The sequence below is a fragment of the Ctenocephalides felis genome, unplaced genomic scaffold (genome assembly GCF_003426905.1).
Source record: "Ctenocephalides felis isolate EL2017-DRISC unplaced genomic scaffold, ASM342690v1 CF-g0.4_SCAFFOLD_01886, whole genome shotgun sequence".
NCBI lineage: Eukaryota > Metazoa > Arthropoda > Insecta > Siphonaptera > Pulicidae > Ctenocephalides > Ctenocephalides felis.
This window is the reverse complement of record NW_020538040.1, coordinates 152,947,403-152,970,114: the sequence shown is the minus strand read 5'-3', so window position 1 is coordinate 152,970,114 and position 22,712 is coordinate 152,947,403. Positions and strand designations below refer to the sequence as shown.

General features: G+C 29.8%; 1 long non-coding RNA gene across 1 annotated transcript in view; it reads left to right on the top strand.

The window, feature by feature from the left end:
- The first annotated feature begins 9,272 nt into the window (after positions 1-9,272).
- The window catches only part of LOC113378538, a 62,266-nt gene continuing 48,826 nt past the window's right edge, over positions 9,273-22,712 (top strand). Inside the window, exon 1 of the long non-coding RNA XR_003367195.1 lies at positions 9,273-9,315. This is a non-coding gene — a long non-coding RNA (uncharacterized LOC113378538). The remainder of the gene's footprint in view (positions 9,316-22,712) is intronic.

The following is a 22,712-nucleotide window of genomic DNA, read 5'->3' as shown; positions in this document are numbered from 1 at the left end:
TATTTTGCGTAAATAAGCAATCCTATTTGGCAAACACGGCGAGGGTGTCAATTCGTACCCTAAAAAGAGTCATATCCCCTGTTCTCGGCTTTGTGTTGGCAAAGAGAGCGAGTAATGGTCCCCGAGCGGCGCTTTCTACGGAGCGCCGAGGGGTGTATAAACTAACAATTTAAAAGCCCTTAAAAACAAAGATCGCGAGTTCGTTTAATCTCATGATTTATAGAAAACAATTTTTACTGCATAGTCTATTGAACATCCCGCACATGAATTATTATTTTAATTTTGTTTGGCCCACATTCGGCACGGGTATTATGCGTTGTACTAGGACTATTACGGCTTTGGGGTGGCTTTTGCTTTCTGCTCGGTATAAGCTCTTGGTACATTTAACACCATCGCGAATTTTACAGTCTGGATTTTATGTTACCATATATTTGTAAATTTTTATTAATAGGGTTGGACGAGTTGTTGAATGCGAATGATAGATTTATATTTTATTATATTGGATGATGTACCTACATCTTACGTTTTAAATAGCGTAGGTAATTGTCACTTGTCAATAACTACGAGCAATTTTTAATTTTGATTGGACATACATCTCAGTATGTATTTTCTAATTATTTGCATGATAGAACTAGGTCCAATAAAAAATTGTAGTAATTAATGATATGTTAGATATGTTATATGCTGCTGAAACTAGGAAATCATGGACTTTTCAGAAAAGTATAAAAAATATATAGATTTGAGTTATTTCATATAGGGTAGACTGGGGCACAAAGGTTCAATTTGACTTTGAGCAATTATATTGTAAAAACCAAACCAATTATAACACAATAAATAACACAAATTGCACAAACAACTATCTGACTATATTCAGTAAAACTCCCAGCGAATTCAGAAGGCACCAGGTCCAATGTCTTATTTTTAATTTTGAAGAGATTTAACGAGATAATAGCTACATTATTCAACCATAATGCAAAATATAAATTTCATGTGATTATTTTTTACAGAGATGACACTGTATATAACTTCGATTTGGTATTTTGTCAGAAATATTCATCAGCTGAAATAACTATTTATTTAAATTATATCTTGTAAATTTTCTTTTTTCACTTTATTTACTATTTTTTATTATTTACACTTTTGCCATGGTAAAGATTCAGTTGGTTCATTTTACCCCAGCCTTTTGTAGATGTTAAATAAAACAAACGTAAAATTAACAATACATGAAACAATTGAAAAACGTATAATGAAAATTTGTATTAAGGTCTCGTAAACTAAGCAACAGTGCCCATAACCAAAAGAACTAACAACGACAGAAAATATTTTTTATAATTTTAGTCACAGTTGATATTAAATATCTCTAATAATATAAGTCCCATTTGATATTGAATTTTTCATCATATTATTTTTAACTTAATATAAAATATTATTTATCATTTTATGAATTAGCGACATTCATTATATCATACAATTAAATATAAAAAGTAGAATGTAAAGTCGAGAAGACCTTAAATGCAAAATATCATATACGTACAAAAACACAATGTTAAATAAAATATATGCGTGTGTATGTATAACTAGTTATATATATATACATGTGTAATATAACAAAAAATAATTTGTGTCAACATTAATTTCCAAATAACCACAATTCATTAAGTATCATTGAGATTAATGTGTTATTAAATTAGAGTATATTTCATTATAAAACCTCTTACTTTTTTACTTCCAACAAATAGTGTCTTTGTATAATTACATAATAAATTTTAATGAAGAGATGAAAGCTTTCGAGTAATTGATTAAATTTTATTTCATTGCTTAATTAATAATGTCAATTTGTTATTGACAACGTACAGCAATAATTTGTATTAAACATTAATCAAATACAACATAGTAATTTGAATATAATAGAATGTATTCAAATGTTGCTATCAAAGATAATAAACAGTTGCATGTGAGATGAAAATTGAAAATTATTGTTATCTAAACAAAGTGCATAATTGTTATTTGGCCTTCATGAGATTTGTTAATTATAAAAAGAGACATTTATTAATTATATTAAATAAATAATTAAAAAAAGATTTTTGACATTTTTGAACAAAATTGACTTTTTTGAAAAATTTGAATGTTTTTATTATTTGAATTTTTGCAAATCAATCGCGCTGGGTAGATGTTTTAGAGGCGAAAGATTGAAGTTATTAGAGCACGATCAAAATTGATATTTTTACAATATATTCTAAGTATACGCCTCAGAGATTTTAGCTTATGCCATGATTTGCTTTCTATTTAATTTTATATCTTGAGTACAATATTTGGTTTATTTTAATTGAATATTTTAATAAATATCAACAATGAACTTTTATCATAGACCTTACACTACATCGAGCGCAAAATTAGTGTCAAAAGATAAAAAGAGACTGTGACGTCACTTATTGAACGAGCGTTGCCGACAATTGTTGAACACTTGTGACTGATTAAATGTCATATGCCATATGTCATGTGCTTAACCTAAAACTAAATATTCTATGCTCGATTTGCATAAACAACAGTAAATATTACATATAATATATTATACATCATAATATAATATAAATATGAATAAAATGGAAAACATATGAGGACTAGTGGTTCATGTAGTGTAATGTCTATGATTTTTATTTATTGTTTTGTTTGTTTTTTGATTTCATTATTTCATCATAGTTTGATATAATAAATAAAAATATAATTACTCTTTATCCCATATGATTCTTTTCTACTCAAACTCAGTATTCAAACGGTCTAATTCTAAACCATTAATCGCATTATTCTGACCCATGTTGTTTTGCGCTTTGCAAGGTATTGAATGCAAGGAAAGCTCATTAAACGTTTGTGAATATTTTATAAAACATATATTAAACCAATGAATAGCCTCAATGATGAACAACAATCAAGGTATTCATTATATCCATGTATCGGGAATAAACGCGGCGCACTCGTGTCCGTGAAACATAGGATGTGACTTGCAATTCGTGCACTCCAAGCCGATATCATATTCTGCTATATAATTGTGATATGCGAACATGTTTTGCCATTTATTCAAATCACAAGGGAATACTGTAAGTCAAAGTAGACGCTTGTAAGAAGCCGGAAAATGACGGAAATCGTGATCGATGGTGACTCTTCGGTATCGACGAAACGTGCGTCACGATGATAACAAATATTAACAGATTTTGCCGAATGATAAGTACAATACTGCATTTGAAAAAAAATTAAAATAGTTTTATTTACCATTTCTTAGTTATGTTATATTTGAAAAAGTCGCGGTGTAATGGTTAAGAATGTAGGCTAAGTAAAAAAAATAGCAAAAATATTTGAAAGTAGAGGGAAGAAGATATATAACTAGCCATCATCTTGATTCTTACGACGTTGCTTACGGGCATTTAATCAATCGGGAGTGTTCCACGATTATCGACAACGCTCGTTTACTAAGTGACGTCGCAGTCTCTTTCTATATTCTTATTTTGCGCTAGCAGTCCATAAAGTGTAAGGTCTATGATAAAAGTTCATTGTTGATATTTATTAAAATATTGAATTAAAATAAACCAAATATCGTGCTCAAAAATTAAAATTAAGTAAAAAACACATCATGGTATAAGCTGAAATATCGGAGCCGTATACTGAGAATTTATTGTAAAATCATCAATTTTGATAGTGCACTAATAATCTTTCGTATTTAAAATAGTTGGGTAGCTTCGCAAAACTTCATTTTTTTTAAATAAATCACAATAAATAAAAATAATTATCTTTTTTTTAAAAAGGCAAGAAAATGTTTCAAAATACACAACAAAAGTATTTTCTTTCGTTGCTAGGTTTTTTGGTTGTGAGCACTGTTGTTTAGTTCACGAGACCATATTATAATTTTTAATTATACTACATAATTTTATATAATTGTATTGTTATATTTAAGTTAGATTCAACAGTTATTTATATAACCTTTATAAAAGCTTACACGTGGGTGGGGTAAAAAGGATCAACTGAACCTTTACCCTGGCAAATGTGTAAACAATAAAAAATAGTAAAAAAAAGTGAATTAAGTTAAAACAATAATATAGCGAGAAATAAATGAGATAAATAGTTATTACAACTATGCTGATGATTATTTTTGACGAAATACCAGGTTGAGGTTATATACAGTATATTTTAATTTTATTTAATATTAAAAATAAGACATTGGATCTGCTTGGCCGTCCCATTTTACTCTGCCTATGGTGCAAAAACAACCACGTGACAAAAACACATTTCTACATTGATGAATTAGCTGTGAGTTTTACTGAACATAGTCAGATAGTTGTTTGTTAGATATGTGTTACCTGCTGTGATATAATTGGTTTGGTTTTCATAATATAATTGCTGGAATTCAAATTGAACCTTTGTGCCTTGCTCTAGTCTATGTATTTCGTATCAATTTTAGAAAAAAATTGTGATGAATGTGGTAAATATGGTCCACTCAGGCCGCCCACACATAAATGTATATATCTATTTATGTATATTTATTTGTGTACGGAGCTATTTACTTTTCATTATCAACAAATAAATTAAATATTTAAATAAATTATAGGTCAAGATCAATTCATACTGAACAATTTTTTTTTCAAACAATCCCAGCAGGGGATAACAATGAACAAAGTAAGGCGCCTACCGTAGTAGCAAGGGGTCAAATTGATCGATTTGTAAAATCATAACAGACGATTGACAAATTTGATTTGTTATTTGCCGCTCGAATATTTTTTCGTCCATTTTTTTCATTTAGAGAACCGCGTTTGCCGCTTCGAATAAATTGCATTCGTTCAAAGTTAAAATCTTTTTTCGACGGAGCACCTTGATTAATATGTTCAAGGCCAGGTGCGACCGCGCTCGAATTCATCAAAACGTAGCATGTGGTTTTATTGCACATGCTACGTCCTCGATATCGCTGGAAATAAATTTTAGTTTCCTAGAAAATATTCAACAAATGAATATCAATTTGTATATACAATTTATCATATCAAGAAAACACATTTCACAAAAATTAATTAAACTGTGTAGTCAATAAATTCATCAAAATTCTGAGACGTTGATGTATTTTTAAATAAAAATGTGTACGGTTTATCAATGTCATAATAATTTACTAATAAATCTTGGGCTTGATCGCGAATAATTATTTTTATGAAATGCACTGAGTTCGAAATTAGTGAAATTTATATTTTGAACTGTATCATAAATTAATTACGCAAGTTATGAGAAAAACGTTGTTCATTACTATCATATTGAAAGCAGTTTATTTGTTAAGTTTATATATATATATATATATATATATATATATATATATATATATGTATATAAATAATTGTTTTCTATTTTATTTATTTCTTGCTTGTATTTTCTTATTTATATTTTATCAAATTGTTGCAATCATCTATTCGAGTTTTTTTGTAATAAATTATTTTTGTAATAATAAATTTGTTTCAAAAAAAAATATACAAAACCGTAGAAATTTAATCCGCTTCAACTAATAAGAAATTTAATATTTCAGGGAATTAAAGTATAGATGACCTACATAATTGAGTCTCCACCGTAAAATCACATCAAACGAAAGTAGGCTGGAGTTATAACTTATAGTATCCATTATATTCCAGTGTAATATATTGATTATGTGTACAGTTCATTCAAATAAATATCAAAAAACTTCCAAGAAGTATAAATTATAAATACTATCAGCTGAGGCAAATATTATTTTAGTAACTCGCTATGAAGCATTCACATTGTAATTGCACAGCACGGGCTTTAACTAGCAATCGTTGATCGATTTATACGTGTTTTATTAATTAGCTTTGTTCATGTACTTACATTGACTTCTATATATACTTTAAAACTTCGTTAGCAATACTTCTTAAGTAGTGATAATTTTAGAATATTTGAAAACGCTCGTATCGATTTGTTAATTATGTTGTGTTGTTTTATTCTTCAGCGATAGTTTGTCAGTTGGAATTATAAATTATAATACATTATATAAGAAGTGTACAGTGAAGTAATTCTTTTCGCAAATAATTTCGCACTGGGCGAAATACACACACGGCAACTTCTGGGAACTCCAATGACTGAGTTACGCGCAAACCCGCGGCTACGGACGAGGCTTAACTGGCTATCAATACATTTCAACAAACGATGGATTTCATTTATCTTCAACATTTGCAAATTAGCCTGTCTTTTCTAATATTCGAAAAGCAAAAAAACGTGTCGGCGGCGGATCGTCTCGTTCTGGGCGCGAATTTGTAATTTTAAATCGTTGACGTTCTCAAGTACCAGCAATTAGTCTGTGAAAGACACCTCATTAATTGATATCATTGCTGCGACGGTAAACGGAGCACGGTCGTTAGGTTGGTCACATGCTACAGTGCGGACAAATGACAACATGTATTGATGGCAGGAATTTATGGTATTTTTCATATTTTCGTTGTTAAAAAAAATTGGATTAAATTTTGATAAACTCTATTTTATTTTTAGCAAGCAGGAATACTGAAGCTAAATTGACAATATTCAACAGCGACATCTGAAAAAAGGTCTAAAATCTTCATAGCTGACTGTATGAAATATTGTTAATTTAAGTAGAGACTAAGTTAAATTTGAGTATATTGGTCAATGCCATTTAAATCTTCTGATATCAAATGGCGATGTCACCTATTATTGGATTCAATTGTGAGTCCACTTCATTCATATGACTTCCAACTACTTCTTTAAACTTTTCATATGACTTTCATCTACTGTCTTTATTTTGAGATCATTATGAAGGGTTTCAGAATAAAAAAAATTATACAGCATACCAGTATTTTTTTGAAGAAAGTGACTTATACTACCTAAATCATCTTAGTTTACTATATGAAATATTGGTAATTTTAATTGAGACTAAGTACAGTTTGTATTTGAGTCTAGTGGTCAATGTCATTTAAATCTTTTGATGTCAAATGGCCATGTCACCTATTATTGAATTTAATTGTAAATCTAGTTTGTTTTTATAACTTCCAACTACTCATTTAATCATTGATTGTTTTGTCTTTTTGAGATCAGTACGAATAATTTTAGAATGAAAAATTTGATTTAAATTCAAGAGAAGGAGACTTGCATTACTGATCTGATGCTTATTGTTGAGGAGAGTAGGGTAGAACATAATGGTCCAATTTAACTTTAACTTATTATACTGTTTAAACCAAATATGCTGGATAAAATGGGACAGCGAGTGGCCAAACAGATTCAATGTATTATTTTACTTTTACAAAATAAAGGCTTCAATGTTCAACCCACAATTTAGAAATAATAACATTGTATATAAATTGAATTCGGTACTTTGTCAGAAATATTTATCAGCAGAGGTGGAATAACTGTTAATTTAATTTATTTTTTGTACAATTCGTTTTTAACGGTATTTACATTTTTATTTACGATTTTTTAGTGTTTGCACCTTTGCCTGGTTGGCAGTTCAATTGCTCCTTTTTACCCCATCCACATGTAAGCTACTATAGAGGTTATATAAGAATATCTGTCAAATCTAACTTAAAATTAACAATACATCTTACAAAACAATACTTAAAAATTATACTAAGGTCTGGCAAACTAAACAATAGTGCTCACAATTACAAAAACTATCAACAAAAGAAAATACTTTTGTTATACATTTTCAAATGAGGCCGTTTATCACCTGATTGCAAAATATAATGAAAGTTAAGCAATTTTGCTAACTATATTTTATCAATGAGTTAGGGAACATCAAATACCGAAGTGCATTTTAACATAAAATTCAAATGAGTGATAATTTTATATGTTATTTCTCACATTGGAATAATTTTTGATTTCATAGGGTTTCATTTCATGTTCCAAAATATTGCTAAATATCGATTTTAATCAGTTTATGTCTTGCAAAAATTCAATAAACCAAATATGGAAAATATATCGATGATGTAAATTACATATTCTGGATTATGATCTCTAAATTTTCGGTAATTATGTATAGCGGCTTTATTAAAGGAGGCCTAGAAATGAGTTACTAAATCAAATAATTATCATTGATTTTTGAATGCAAAAATATTTATCTAAACATTTGTGAAAATTCATCTTTCATGAAAGTACATAAAATAACTTTTTGAGAAAAATATTTCAATCTCTATAATTGGTGACCCCGAAGTGATTTCGGTAGAAAACTAACAATTTTTGTTGCTTAGTTAGTTTTTTTTTTACTAAAATTAAGTTGAAGTTTAATATTAAATTTCTCATTGAAATGATTAATTTTTTTTTATTTTCCTACGTTGGAAATGTTGCACCAGCCGTCGTCTTCACGATCAACCGCCTCATGCTTCTTTGTATTCAACTATCCGTCACTGCACAAGAACGAACGTCAATAGCACTCGTATTTCTGACTGACTGTTTTGACAAATTTAACAACTTTGTCTGTAGATATTGAGTTTAGCTTATGCAAATCTATTGTGAGTGCACTAAAGTATTTTTCCACCATTTTTCCGGCTCTCAACTTCGAGGATATTATTCATGAGCAGATGCATGTGCAGCGACAGGTCGGTAGGAAATACGTTGGGACAGATAATAATTTGATAAATTGTATACCTACTATATTTATTATAAATAATTTAATTATTATTGCAAAGGAAGTTTAATATATTCAACAAGAAATATTAAGCATTATTCTAATTTTTAAAAATCAATGCTGTACTTCTTGGACTTTGAAGTCTTATAAAATTTTCTTTACAAGAACTATCTTTTATATTATATCCTTTGCCGACTATATTTCAAGATAGTTTTTGTTGCTAACATATTATTAGTATTTAAAATATTATCATTTGTGATTTGCGATCACATAGTTGTAGGTATTAAGAAAGAAAATTTTATCCATAATCACAATTTTATCAAGAAGTGAAGTTGAGAAGAATCAAAATTCCAATTTTTATGTAAAAGATCCAATATTAAATTAAACGTTTTGAACACGCGATACTAAAAGTATACAAATACTTACATACATCAAAGACAAAAATAGTTACGTCAATCAGGTAGTATGAAAATAAACATATAATGAGGTCATTGTCATTATGACAAAATTTTGTCAATATTTTATATTTATATTGATTATTATTTATTCATGTTGGTTATTATTTTATTGTATTTATATTATCATTTTACTGATACATTGATCAATAGAAATGCTTACAGTATTATCATTTTGAATATGTAAAATTTCATTTTTTTATTTTTGCAGGTCAATTATTGCTGCAGTTTTCGGATCATAGTATGGATTCGGTAAGTTTGTAATTTTTTAAGTTCCAATCATATTTAAATCATCAATTAATATTAATTTTGTTACAATGAAACTCAATAAATTTTGTGAAACAAATGTTATAGATGGCAAATCGGTACACGATAAAATGAAACTAATAATTTTCTAAAAACTGAGACAAATTCATTGGTCGTAATTTTAGATAAGTTTTCTAATTGTGATTTTTAAACATTAGGATCTTTCATTATCGATTTATAAAAAAAATGCAATAGCATTTTTGATGACCACGACAAATTTAGGTGAAATGTTCAGCACTTATATATAATTAATACACTTGATTAGTTAATGTCATTTTGAAAGTATTGAGCCAATTCTGCCGTAAAATAGACCAATTTTATTGCAATGCTATGTTACGCTGCTTTTTCATTTAAAATGGTACTACAACTGCCAAAAAGCTACGTGGTTGCTGTTTAGTCAAACGTTTTACACATAAAATCTAACTTCTCGCATGTTAAAATGACACACCACAAATATGTATGTATGATAAGATTATTTTTTGATGTTTGCGCGTTTTCTAAGTTAGGTTAGGTTAGGTCACAGCAAATACATAGCATTTTGACAGTTTTTACTATCATTTTATATGAAAAAAGCACCGTACCATAGCGTTACCATAACATTGGTCTGTTTTGTGGCAGATTTAGCCTATATATCATATTTCAATGCGCCTATATGAAAATGCACGTTTTAAAATCTGATTATTATAAAAAAAATATGCTTGTGTTACATACAGAGTTTTTATAAAAACTATATTTCAAGATGTTTGATTTATATAATATGTAAACTACATGAAAAATATTTACTATATATTCCACATTTTATTACTTAATAGTGCAATTTTATACAAATTATTTTTTGAATTAATAAGAAACGAGTCAAACAATGTTATATAATTTTTATCACTTAATAAAAATATCACTTTAGCTTCGGGTATTTATTTCGTGTGAATATCACGTTGTCTCTGAAAATCAACAAGCTGGTTCCAACGAATTGTCAATTATATGTTATGTCTTCTTAAACCGATGTGCTTTCCCATGGTCCGTGCACTGACTTTTAGTGTATAGTAGGAAACGTTAAGTTTACACATTTGTAGACGATGTATCATAATGTATCGCGTTGTGATGCCAATTTCGGCAGTTAATCTGTCAGCGGCTTGATTGATTCCCGATGCGTAGACGATTGATCGTCCGCGTCGCGTCCTCACACGTAACCCAGAACAAACGGTCTTGATTTTGAAACATCCCTATTTTAATTTTGATATCTGAGATTGTTTTTCTAGCCAATTTTGAGTAAGATAGAGCGGGGCTTAAAGGTCCGCGAGTAAAAAACTCCACCAACGACATCTCAGGAACAAGTTAAGTTAAAAATTTTTAACAATTTTTGGAAGTAGAGGTAAATAGTTGTATAACCAGCTATCACCTTGATTCTTACTAAGTCGCTACCGAGAAATAAACGGCAATGTTTAAAAATCCATAACAAAAACCAATTCGTTGTTAGCTTTTTTGGTTGTGAGCACTGTTGTTTAGTTCACGAGATTTTAATATAATTTTCAACTATGTGTTATTTAATTATTTCATAAGATGTTCTGTTAGTTTTAAGTTAGATTCAGCAGTTTTTTTTTTATATAACTTCTATGAAAGCTCACACGTGAGTGGGATAAAAAGGGTCCAACTAAACCTCTACCCTGGCAAAGGTTTAAACATGAAAAAATAGTAAATAAAAAAGTAAATTAGGTTAAACAAAGCAATTTTATACAAAATAAAATAATGATTATTATAACTCTACTGATGAATATTTCTGACGAAATACCAGATCAATGTTATGTACAATGTAAAAAAGTGCCCATAAACTTTATATTTTGCATTGGTTGAATAGTGTAGCTATTTCTTCATAAATTTCCTTTAATATTGAAAAAAAGACGTCGGCCCTGTTTGTCCCCTGGTCGCCCAATTCTACCCCGCCAATGGGATAAAAAGAATCAGGTGACAAGTTTTAAAAAAACAGCAAAAAATCATATTTCTACAATAATAAATTAGCTCGGGGTCTAATAGTTGTTTGTTGGATACGTGTGATCTGTTGTGATATTATTGGTTTGGTTTTCACAATATAATTGTTCAAAGATAAATTGGATCTATGTGCCTCGCCCTATCCTGCTAATAAGGTTTTATTTTACTTTTGATTTCTGAATATGGTATTCAAATTTGTTGAACATTTATAGCCGAACGAAGTTTTTGACAATATACGAGTATCGTATTTTTATTCTTATTTCTTAGGTTTTCTTATATTTTTGTATCGTCCGCTGTTTCACTCAATAGAAAGTTAAAATACAAAATATTGCACAAAATATTCTGATGAGATTAAATTTAATATTTGAAATTGTTTTTTAGCCAATTGTATATATGACATTTTTCAAAAATACTAATAAGATTTTTGAAAAATGCCATATATACAATTGGCTAAACAATTTCATTGCGTTTTAGATATACAAATAAGTTGTTTAATTTCGTTTAACATTCATGTCACACTCAACAATGCGTTTTTAAACTTTTATATTAATGATTTAGCTATTTTATCCGATCGCAATTTGAAATATAAATTATTGCAAATAATATTATGATGAACATATTGATTAATCCTGAAAAAATAATTCATTAATATTTAGCACTTTTCTTAGTTATTAACTAATTAACCTTAATTTGTAAAAGTTTTAATTTTATACTCTGACAAATAATACTTTTTTAATAAATATAAAAATATTTTTTTAGATTTTATATTAGCATTTTTTTAGTTTTTTATTCCATATTTTTATACTGCCCCTAGCTTCATCCAATTCAAATTTGAAATAAAAAATATAGCAAGTAATATTCTGACTAATTTACTGATTAATTTAGTTGCCAATTTTAATGCTAATTAATATTCAGCACAATCATTTATCGTTAACTAATTAACTTTAATTTGTAACTTGAAATTTTGTGTTTTGATAAATGGTTCTAAGTTTTGAAGTATTTTTCATTTGACCTCCAAAATTTATTTAATATATAATATAATATTGTTTTATAAAAGTACTATTAAATTTTTTAGATATTTTTTTTTAAATACTACATACTAATAGAATAAGACTCATTAATTTAGTTTACAATTTTAGTATAATATTTTTCAATTATTTACTAACCTTAATTTGTAACTGTTCTGAATTTTGTTATTGATAAATTATACTAAACTTTGTAGAATTATTTAATTGATCTTAAAAATTATTTTTTTTTAAATAATTTATTAAATTATTAAAATACTATTAAATTTGACTGAAAAAAATAGATTCATAGTAATTAAATTGTTTGTATTATTATGCAATTGGAAAGAAATCATTTGGATATTACATTTGGATATTACATATGACAAGAAGGTTACATTTTGCAATTTAACCTGGTTACTAATATCTAGGTATACATTATCTTCTGGGTAAATTAGAAACAATAAAATACATTTATCAATAATTTACATGTGTGTCGTTCACTTGAAATTGTTTTAATGATTTTTAAAAAATATTAAAAGCCAGAAAAGTATCTTTTCGCGAAAAGTTTCTATTATTCAAAGTATTCATTTAAAGTGCTTAGTCATAAAATTAAATATAAAAAGTTACAACGAAACTCAAAAGTTTTCACATAAATTAAACCCAAGGAATTCTTTTGGCTTTTTACCATTACGAAGGAGATTTTCGTTTAGCGTTCATAGAATGTATTGGAATTTTTATTTGATCAATGCTTTTTTTAACTGTATTCTTTAAAATATAAATTCAATTTAAAAAAGTTTATTTGTTAAACTTAATGTTAATTTTTTTATTTTTTTTATAAATTATCGTTAATACAATTTATAATAAATTCAGAACATTTGTTGTAGAAATCTTAATATCCCATTCAGTTTATATATCAATTTCAATAGCAATTGAAATTTTAATTGACTGTATCAACTATATTTACAGTAGCCAATAAAATCGTCATAAAACTGGATAACAGGCCATAAACATTGCCGAGCATATTTCATGGCGTGTTCGGGTCTTTGAAGTGGCGTGGGCGCCATGAATTTTATGGGGTGACATATTACGTAATGTGTGCCGGGTGAAAAATTAGTCCATAAGTTAACCTTACGACTTTCGGGTCATTTGTTAGAGAAATTTTTATTTGGTAATATATTGGCTTGAAATATGACACATGGGAAAATAATGAATAATATTGTGGTAATACATGTTGAACACGAAGATTTTATAAAGTGCTGAAGCCTGATTTGATTTCAATATTGATTTAAAATCACAAGAACAAGTTAGTTTTTTCTTGCAACTCTATAACACGTCAGAGGCCAGTATCACTTTTGCTGATCTACAATTAGCAAAGTCCAAAGAATCACCCACACATATGTCCATAATGACTTCACTGCGGGCTACATTCGCCTCTGATTCCACAGTGAAACCGAAACAAAATTGAACTTATAAACAGGTTCGTTATTCACCATGGGGTCAGTATAGAGGCATTTCAGTGGTTTGCTAATCGAAGCGAAAACACGACACCATGTGATTCACAAGCACCACGAGTCAACTTTCCACCAACGCGAAGAAACATTTCGGTAGTGAGATCTTACCTTGCTGCGAATTCTTCCTTGCGGTTTTCTTTTCCTTCATCCACGGATATTCGGGCACATTGACGCCCGGTGAATGCGGTCCGCCGCCCGGTGGGTAAACCGCGGGACTCAGCGGACCACCGCCTCCGTCTCGAGGTACCACAACCGAATCTCCTGAAAGCTGCGGCAAGGCGGTCATGAACTCCGCCATAGAAGGTTGACTGTTGATGAATCCAGTTTCGCTGACACATCCATGGTGTGTCCATAAAGCGGCGGCGGCATCGGCGTCCGCCGACTGCGGCGGTTCGCCCATCGCCGCCGGACCAGGTGCCGGCTTACGCAGGAGTGCGTACTCCTCGCGCTTTATCGGCTCGGCGGCACACACGTCAACTTGCATCACGATAAACAAATATCCGTGCAGCACTGCACACTTTTAATATCAATTAACTATGTTTTTACAAAATCGGTAAAAACGATTTGACACTTGACACTCGTAAAATTCGCGGCAGCGAGCGCGGGCGCTGACGAAGCGAGTCGGCGGGTGGCGGGTCGGCCGTCACGGTCGTGTTCTGGACGGACACTGGGGCCGGCGCGGCGACGGCGCCCGACGGTTATCTCATTGTGGCAGAGCAAAGCGAGTGTTTTTCTCGTTTTGGCGCGTCGGATGCGCGTGTCACGTGCTGCTCTGAGCCAATGGCCGTGCGTAGAGCTGCCCTCTCCGCGAGGCGTGCGTCAGAGCTTTGCCGGCGGTGCTGGCGGCGCGCTGGCCGGATCCGCGAGGCGGAGCTTGGGAGCGAAGCGCGCGCTACGCGTAGGCGGAGCCGCACTATCCGGTCTTGGCATGTTCCTTCGTTCGCTCGGAAAGAAATGGAAAATAATGTGTTTTCGATGTTTTATTTTGTTTTCTCTGTATATTGCTCTGAATTGTGCTCGCGTGTTTTCTTTTGGACGTTTTTGCATTATTTCTTTTCTTTCTTCCGTCGTCGTTCTCGTTTTTGTGTATGTGCTCGCCGCGATCGCCGATGGCTGCGTCTCTGCAAAATGCGAATCGCACGTTTTCAGATTATTTTGATTGGTCTTCTTGTCCTTATTCTTCTGTGCTTGTTGCAGTAACGGAGATACTTCACTCATGTTTCATATCTCTTATCATGCGAGAGAAATATAACATATAAGCGACATTCAGATCTTTTATTATTATGGAGCATACAGTTTAGAAGTACCAATTAAATAGAATTCTTTATTCACTTTTACATCTCTATGTGCCATCAATAAATGGACTACCGTACGTTACTATGTATGCTCAAAAATGCTATAACATAAAAATATAAAATACACTCAAACAGTCATACACACACAACTATTATACACATCTACTACTATTTTCTCTGTATTGAAAAAGTGATTTCCTTTTATTCCTTCCAAATAAAATTGCGATAACATTTCATTGTAGTCTCAATATTAGATATTGTTCTTATATCAAGTATATTTTTTAGTTGTGATTGGCATTCTTTGAGTATAAGGTAGAGCAGGGCTTGAAGGTCCGCGCACAAAAAGGTCCATCACCGAAATTTCAAAAACCAGTAAAGTTACTTATGACGTTGTTATCTTGAGAAAAACGACAATGTTTGAAAATCCATAACGAATGTATTATCTTTTCTTTATTTTTTTTTTGTATTGAGCGCTGTTGCTTAGTTTACGAGATCTTAATATAATTTTAAGTATACGTTATTTAATTTATTTATAAGATGTATTGTTAATTCTAAGTAAGATTAAAGAGTTTTTTTCATATAACCTCTATGAAAGCTTACATCTGGGTGGTGTACTCCGCCTATGGCGTAAAATGGACAGGGTCATATTTTTTTTAAAAAACAGCAAAACATATTTTTACAATGATGAATTTTACTTCAGGGAGTTTTACTGAACATGCTCAGATAGTTGTTTGTTTGATATGTGTTATTTCTTGTGATATATTTAGTTTGGTTTTCACAATAAAATTGCTCAAAACCAAATTCAACCTTATCATTATTTCTTGAAATAAGATATTGCGCTAATATATATGTATGCATGTATATATATATATATATATATATATATATATATATATATATGTGTGTGTGTGTGTGTGTGTGTGTGTGTTGTACAATTTCTTTTTTTCATTCGTTCCGAAATAGAAATCCGTACACCAGAAACATAACCGAGCAACGCAATAATACGATTGTGGAACTTTATAAAGCAATTACTAATTTGATCGCCCTCAGTGCCGTGAAATCACTAGTTGAAGACATGTTCGGTATATATATTTTTTGCTTACAGTGAACAACTTCACCGAAGAAATAACAGCTCTCCTTCGACCGAACGTAAGAGTCGTGACGAATATTATGTACTTTTTGCCTTTCTGCAATCGCTTTGTTTTATTTTTTCCCAGCAAATTTTACATAAGTCTTCATTGTGCTCCATTTTTTCTCTGAATATTATTTCTCGAGTTCTTTTAAGATGATCGTACAAGAATATTTTTAGGGCAGTGGCATATCGACAACTTAATATTAGATTAGATTTTTGAAATTAATTTTTATTATAGACCGCATTGCTTATATCTGGTTGTCAATAAAATACATTTTTTTGCAACACGAAGTTTTTTGATACAATTTAAAGCTGAAGTTTATATCCACGGTAATATTTCCGATTAGTAGGGGATTATGGGTACGGTTGTTCCAGAATACGGTAGTGACAGTCCTCATAACTGCTAAACTATACCAATTTTGAGATACCGTTTCAAGTGAAAAAGATGAGGTATGATTGTTCGAACAAGTTCTCATTATTATTGCTTTCAGTCAGTGCCTCACATTAATATGATCTATAGACCGCCTTGCTTTTAAAGGGTCGAAAGTATGTTTTCATGTTCAAATTTTTTTAATAATAACTGCTTTTTGTACACATATAGATCACTTTATTTATTGTTCTGCGGTTAGTAATTATTCACCAGCAAATAGTTTTTGCTTATATAATTTACTTCAGTCATATTGATGATTTGTGTTCGGAAGTGTACGTTTGGTGCGGTTGTGACAAATTCTGTAAATACGATATGACATGTATTTTTTGTCTTTTTCTTGTGAAGATTAAATAAATAGAAAATAAAACTTAACTAAGCTAAAATATGAAAATGAAAGGAAAAGAAAATTCAATAGAAGAAAAAAAAAGATTTCACAACGATTTCTTGTTAACTTTTTGATATCTAAATAGTTTTGATAGTCTTGATAGGTTTTAGTTTCTTTGACCACAAATCCGCATTTTTCACTTTTTTAATTTTTTTAAAATATCCAACTTGATTTCGATTTTTTTTCTCTGAGTAGCAAAGTTTCTGATCAATTCCTGTGTTTCAAACGCTGCAGCTTGTGTGTGTGGTGCCTCGTATTTTTTCCATCTCAATATTTCTCTCGAACCACATATAATAATACCGCACGAGGTTCGCTATGTTTTGTATCATTAAATGCTCATCACAATTTTCAAACCTCATAGCGTAGAGTAGGCCTCTTCTCTTTGCTGTTCGAACAGATTTCTCTCCCCTGTACCACACTGTGCTGTCTGTGTAATAGATACGAAATAGTGAAAAGTTTTACTCAAAACAATATGCAACTAGTGGTGCATGGCATCGTGTTTTAAAGCAAATTGCCGAAACTCCCTGAACCGAAAATTTAAATTTTTGAAAAATCTTTTCAAAACTTTGAAAAAATTAGATTTTAGGGGATTTTGCAAAAATAAATTTATGATAATTTAAAAAAAAATCTATTTGGCGGACAAAAATGATCCTTAGACATATGCACATCAAATTATCTGATATTTTATAGAGATTTTAATAATAAGCATAAATTTTGATTTTGCTTCGATATTTTGTCTCCACGGAGCACGATGCCATGCACCACTAGTTAAATTTTTTAAATATTCTAAAAAATATTACCTTATTTGAGTAACCATCTTCTCAGCGCCTCGCCATCTGCCGCCTCCGTTTTCAGTCTCGGGACGCTTCGACTTATTTCATGATCATTAATCAAAATATATGCCGTAGGTCGCGACCAAACCGTTTTATATTTCAGATTTTTTTAAGAAAAAACATAGGAAACAAAATCCTTTTTCGATGTTTAAATGAATGGTTTTTCTGGGTAAAGGGTTAATTTCACCATATCGTGTTTTGAAAATTGACTCTATAAGCCTCGGACGATACGCATATCCGTGTTGTGTGGCATGTTGGACGGGTTGGGTTTCAAATTTGCCGTCTTTTTTTGCTTCTTTTTATTTATAATTTCAACATTTTTGAATTTATTAAATATTTTTAGTATTATATTATGGTTTTGTCTTCATTGAATTAAAAATTATATATAGACAAAAATAAGACATCAATACGTACATCAATAATCTTGAGTTACAAACATGTTTTTTACCGGTAAGAACTTTATTATACAATGGATTGGGCCGGGGCACTAAGATCCAATTTGACTTTGAGCAATTATATTGTGAAAACGGAATCTATTATATCAAAATAAATAGTACATATCAAATAAACAACTATCTGACTATATTCAGTGAAACTCCCACCTTCTTTATATATTATTGTAGAAACGTGTTTTTTGCTGCTTTTTAAAAATTTGTCACCTGGTCTTTTTTACCTTCATGATCAGATCCAAACAGATCTAATGTCTTATTTTTATAATATAAATAATATATTTTTAAATTATATTATATTTTATAATATAATTTAAAAAGGTTATTTAATTTAAAAAAATATTAGCTGCAATATTCAACCAATACAAATCATAATTTTCATGGGCCTATTTTTACAAAAATAACACTGTATATAACCTTGATCTAGTATTTCGTCAAAAATATTCATTATCAAAGTTGTAATAACTATTTATTCAATTTATCACTTGTAATATTGCTTTTTTAGCTTATTTTTTTTTATTTACTATTCTTTATTATTTACACCTTTGTCAGGGTAACGATTAAGTTTGTTAATTTTACCTCACCTAAATGTAAGCTTTTATAAAGGTTAAATAAAAAAATTGTTGAATCTAACTTAAAATTAACAATACATCTTATAAAACAATCAGATAACGTATATTTAAAATTTATATTAAGTTCTCGTAAACGAAGCAACAGTGCTCACAACAACAAAAAAACTAACAACGAAAGAAAATACTTTTGTTGTGGATTTTTAAACAATGCTGTATATTTCCTGATAGCATAGTTGTAAGAATCAACATGATGGAAGGTTATACATATTTTGCCCTTTACTTTTTAATATTGTTGGTAAAAAATTCCTAATTTTTTTAGGAATGGACATTTAAGCACTGCACTACTTTATCCTCAATTTAAAAAAATTAACAAATATAAAATATGAAATATTTTATGTGGTGCTATTGCTCATATAATTGTTCTCTGTATTGTATATAAGCGCGACAGATTTCTGTTATCTTATATTCGTAAAAAGTCGAATATACTTTACTCGTGAACAAATGGATTTTTTTACCTAAACAGCTCTAGTAAACTTCATCTTTTTTAATAGAGAGAACGATATGCAAAATTTTTTATACCATTTTTCGTAGTCCACGAATCGAATCTGCTTCTAACCGTACCACAATTCGACACAGTCGCACATGTTTCCTATGGTCAGAGTCTCATACTCTAGAACCCGGAAGCCTCCCGACTATATTTAAAAGAGTTAAATTTGACCCCGTGCATGCGGTTCGCTTTTTGACTCATAATTATTATGTGTCCTGTTGTTTTTGTTAACCGTTTTCTGCACGTTACGCACAACATATGTTCTTGCTTATTAGTTTAGCGCACGATGAGGTTTTTACAGAGAAATTGACAGAAAATATGATTATATGGTAGTTCTTACCAGTGCACTTTGACTAATTTTATATTAAATTTAATCTTTTGAGCAAAAATTTTGTGAAATAATTGCTTATTAAAGTATTTATTAATAGTTCGAGATGGAGCAATACGCAATTGTGATCATGATTATGCTAGTATAGTGCAAATTTTATATGGTATGATACGAGTATATTATGCTGAAGTGTGGGTCTCATTTTTCTGTGGACATTTGTTGATGTATAGTAGTTTGTAAAAACTTATTATATTTGTAAATTTTTTATACAGTTATACTAAACATATTTCTAATTTTTAGTTTGTATAGGCCTTAATAAGTGAATTGTACCCTACATTGTAGTTTCTATCTCATCACAATAATTGTCAACATTTTTGATAAATTTTATTTGCGCATGCGCATATAAAATCTTATAATTTTATTATATTTTTAACAATTTATGTTATTTATGTGTCTTTAAACTTTTTTCATTTTTTTCAAGATCAAGGTCAACAATTCACCGAAAGTCAATATAAGTGTAATTTTGTTTTCAAAATATTCAATTATGAATGTTGAACTAATATTATAATAATCATAGTTTAAATAAAATAATGGAGTTTCAATTATAAAAATTTTTGATAATTTGCATTTCTAGAGCTTTTACGTTCTTTGAACTTTACTAATATAAAATCACGTAAACAAGCATATGGGGTAGAGCGGTGCTTAAAAGTCTACGGGTACAAAGGTCCACCAACGATATCTTGAAAACAAGTAAAGTTAAGAATTCTTCAAAATAATATTTGAAAGTAGAGGGAAACAAATGTGCAACCAGCAATTCCTTAATTCTTACAAATTCGATATCAAAAGATAAAAGGCAATGTCCTTCAAAATCAAAATCAAATATATACATCAAAAAAGCGAAATTTTATAAATTCATGCCTAATTCTCAAGTGGGATGTACAATAGCAAATACAGCTTAAATATACACGTAGTTCTAATTTGGTTTAAAATATACATTTTATATTATTATATGGTCTTTTTATTGTTATGGACATCGTGTATTTTATCATATTCTTGTATTCATATAATATTAGTTTATTTTTTCTGGAATTTTTTTCTGCCTTAGAATTTTGTTCATTTATAGCTAGGGTTTTTACATATGACTATATAATATTTCTACCCACATTTCGTAGATCATGATTCAAAGACGGTCGAGTCTTGTTAATCGTCCTAATTTGTAATCAAAACTCATGACCGTATTTCTCCTTCGGACGGGAAGGCACTGGACCCGTGCTAATGTTAATTTTATTAGCGATATTTGGTCTTAATCATATAACGATATAGACTGAATTATGGCACAATAGTCTTCGCTAAAGTTGGACAAGCATGGGGCGACAGATTGTACTCTGTCCAGGAAACTGTGGTAGTAGATGAATTATTTTATTGTGGCTAACGCAATCTGTAATCTACTAACTTACATCATATTTTCTTGTAAATTGTAAAGTTTACTGATCAGTGATTCGGGAAACAAAATTCGGAAAAATCTTATCTATCTTCAGCTTCAGCTTTAGCAGAAACGATTTAAGTCATTGGTGGTTCTAGTATATAAACTTGGTTTCATAAACAATATTACATTTTACTACTTTATTTTTCATGTTATTTTACAACAATCAAAACTATTACATGGTCTATAAGCTGTATTAAACACTTCTTATTACTAAAATTTTATTATTAGTACGCAATCTATTGATAGTTGTTACTATCTGAGATATAGTTTTTCTATAATATTAGGAGATATAAGGTAACGGTTGAAGTAAACACTTTAAAAGTAAGTTCTCTAAATATATCATTAATATTATGAACACTTTTATTATAAAACATTCTATAATGTGTATGTATATATGTATGTATGTATGTAAATTAGCATACTACTTTATAAAACTGTATAAAGCCGATTGGCGTATAAATAAATAAATAATATTTTCCTGTGATTAGATTTAGAGCTTTCGACTAGCATTTTGCCAAAGTTCTAACATATTGGTTTGTTAAAATAAATAAGTAGTGGGATAGCAAATCAATATTTGGATAACAAATTATCTAAATATCAATATCATTAAGTGAATACTGGTCAGTTGTATGATACCAAGTAATTTGTATGATCATGGCGAACACTATAGATATTTTTTAGAAAAAGAAAATACAGTGGTTTTTTACAAAAAATGCTAGTACCTAGACTATAATTAGACTGAATGTCCCAAAAAAGTTATCGTTGTAAATTTACACTTTCGATTGTTATTTCAATCCTGTAATTGTTTGCTTTTGTATGCCATTTTAAATCAAACTGTTGTCATCCACAATTTGTAAAAACGCGGATTTCCTGAACTACGTATATACAACACGTAAAATGCTGGTAATGGCATTATTAAAAATAGATATATTTGTAACCACTCACGCAGGTATATATATTAATTATATATATATATATATATATGCGTTTAATCAATTTACTGTTCAATAAATGAAAATACTACATTCTCAACTAAAGTCAAAAAATTTGCATTTTTCTGACTACGTTAAAAATTATTTCATTAAGCTACATTTTATTTTATTAATAAATTCGACACTGCATTATTCTATGTAAATAATAGGGCAAATTGTCTGCGCCTCCAGCAATTCTGTCATATCTTTTGAGTATAAATCATGTCTTAAACATAGTGATTGCACAGTACTGAAACGAAAACACAATCCTGTTAATGTAACGAAACATCAACAGACTAAAATGATATTAATAGACAAGTTGTGTGAAAACAGAAATATGTATATATTAATATTAGTACCTAAAGTAACTGGGAAAGTGATGGCCTCACTTTTGATATGCCACATTTAATC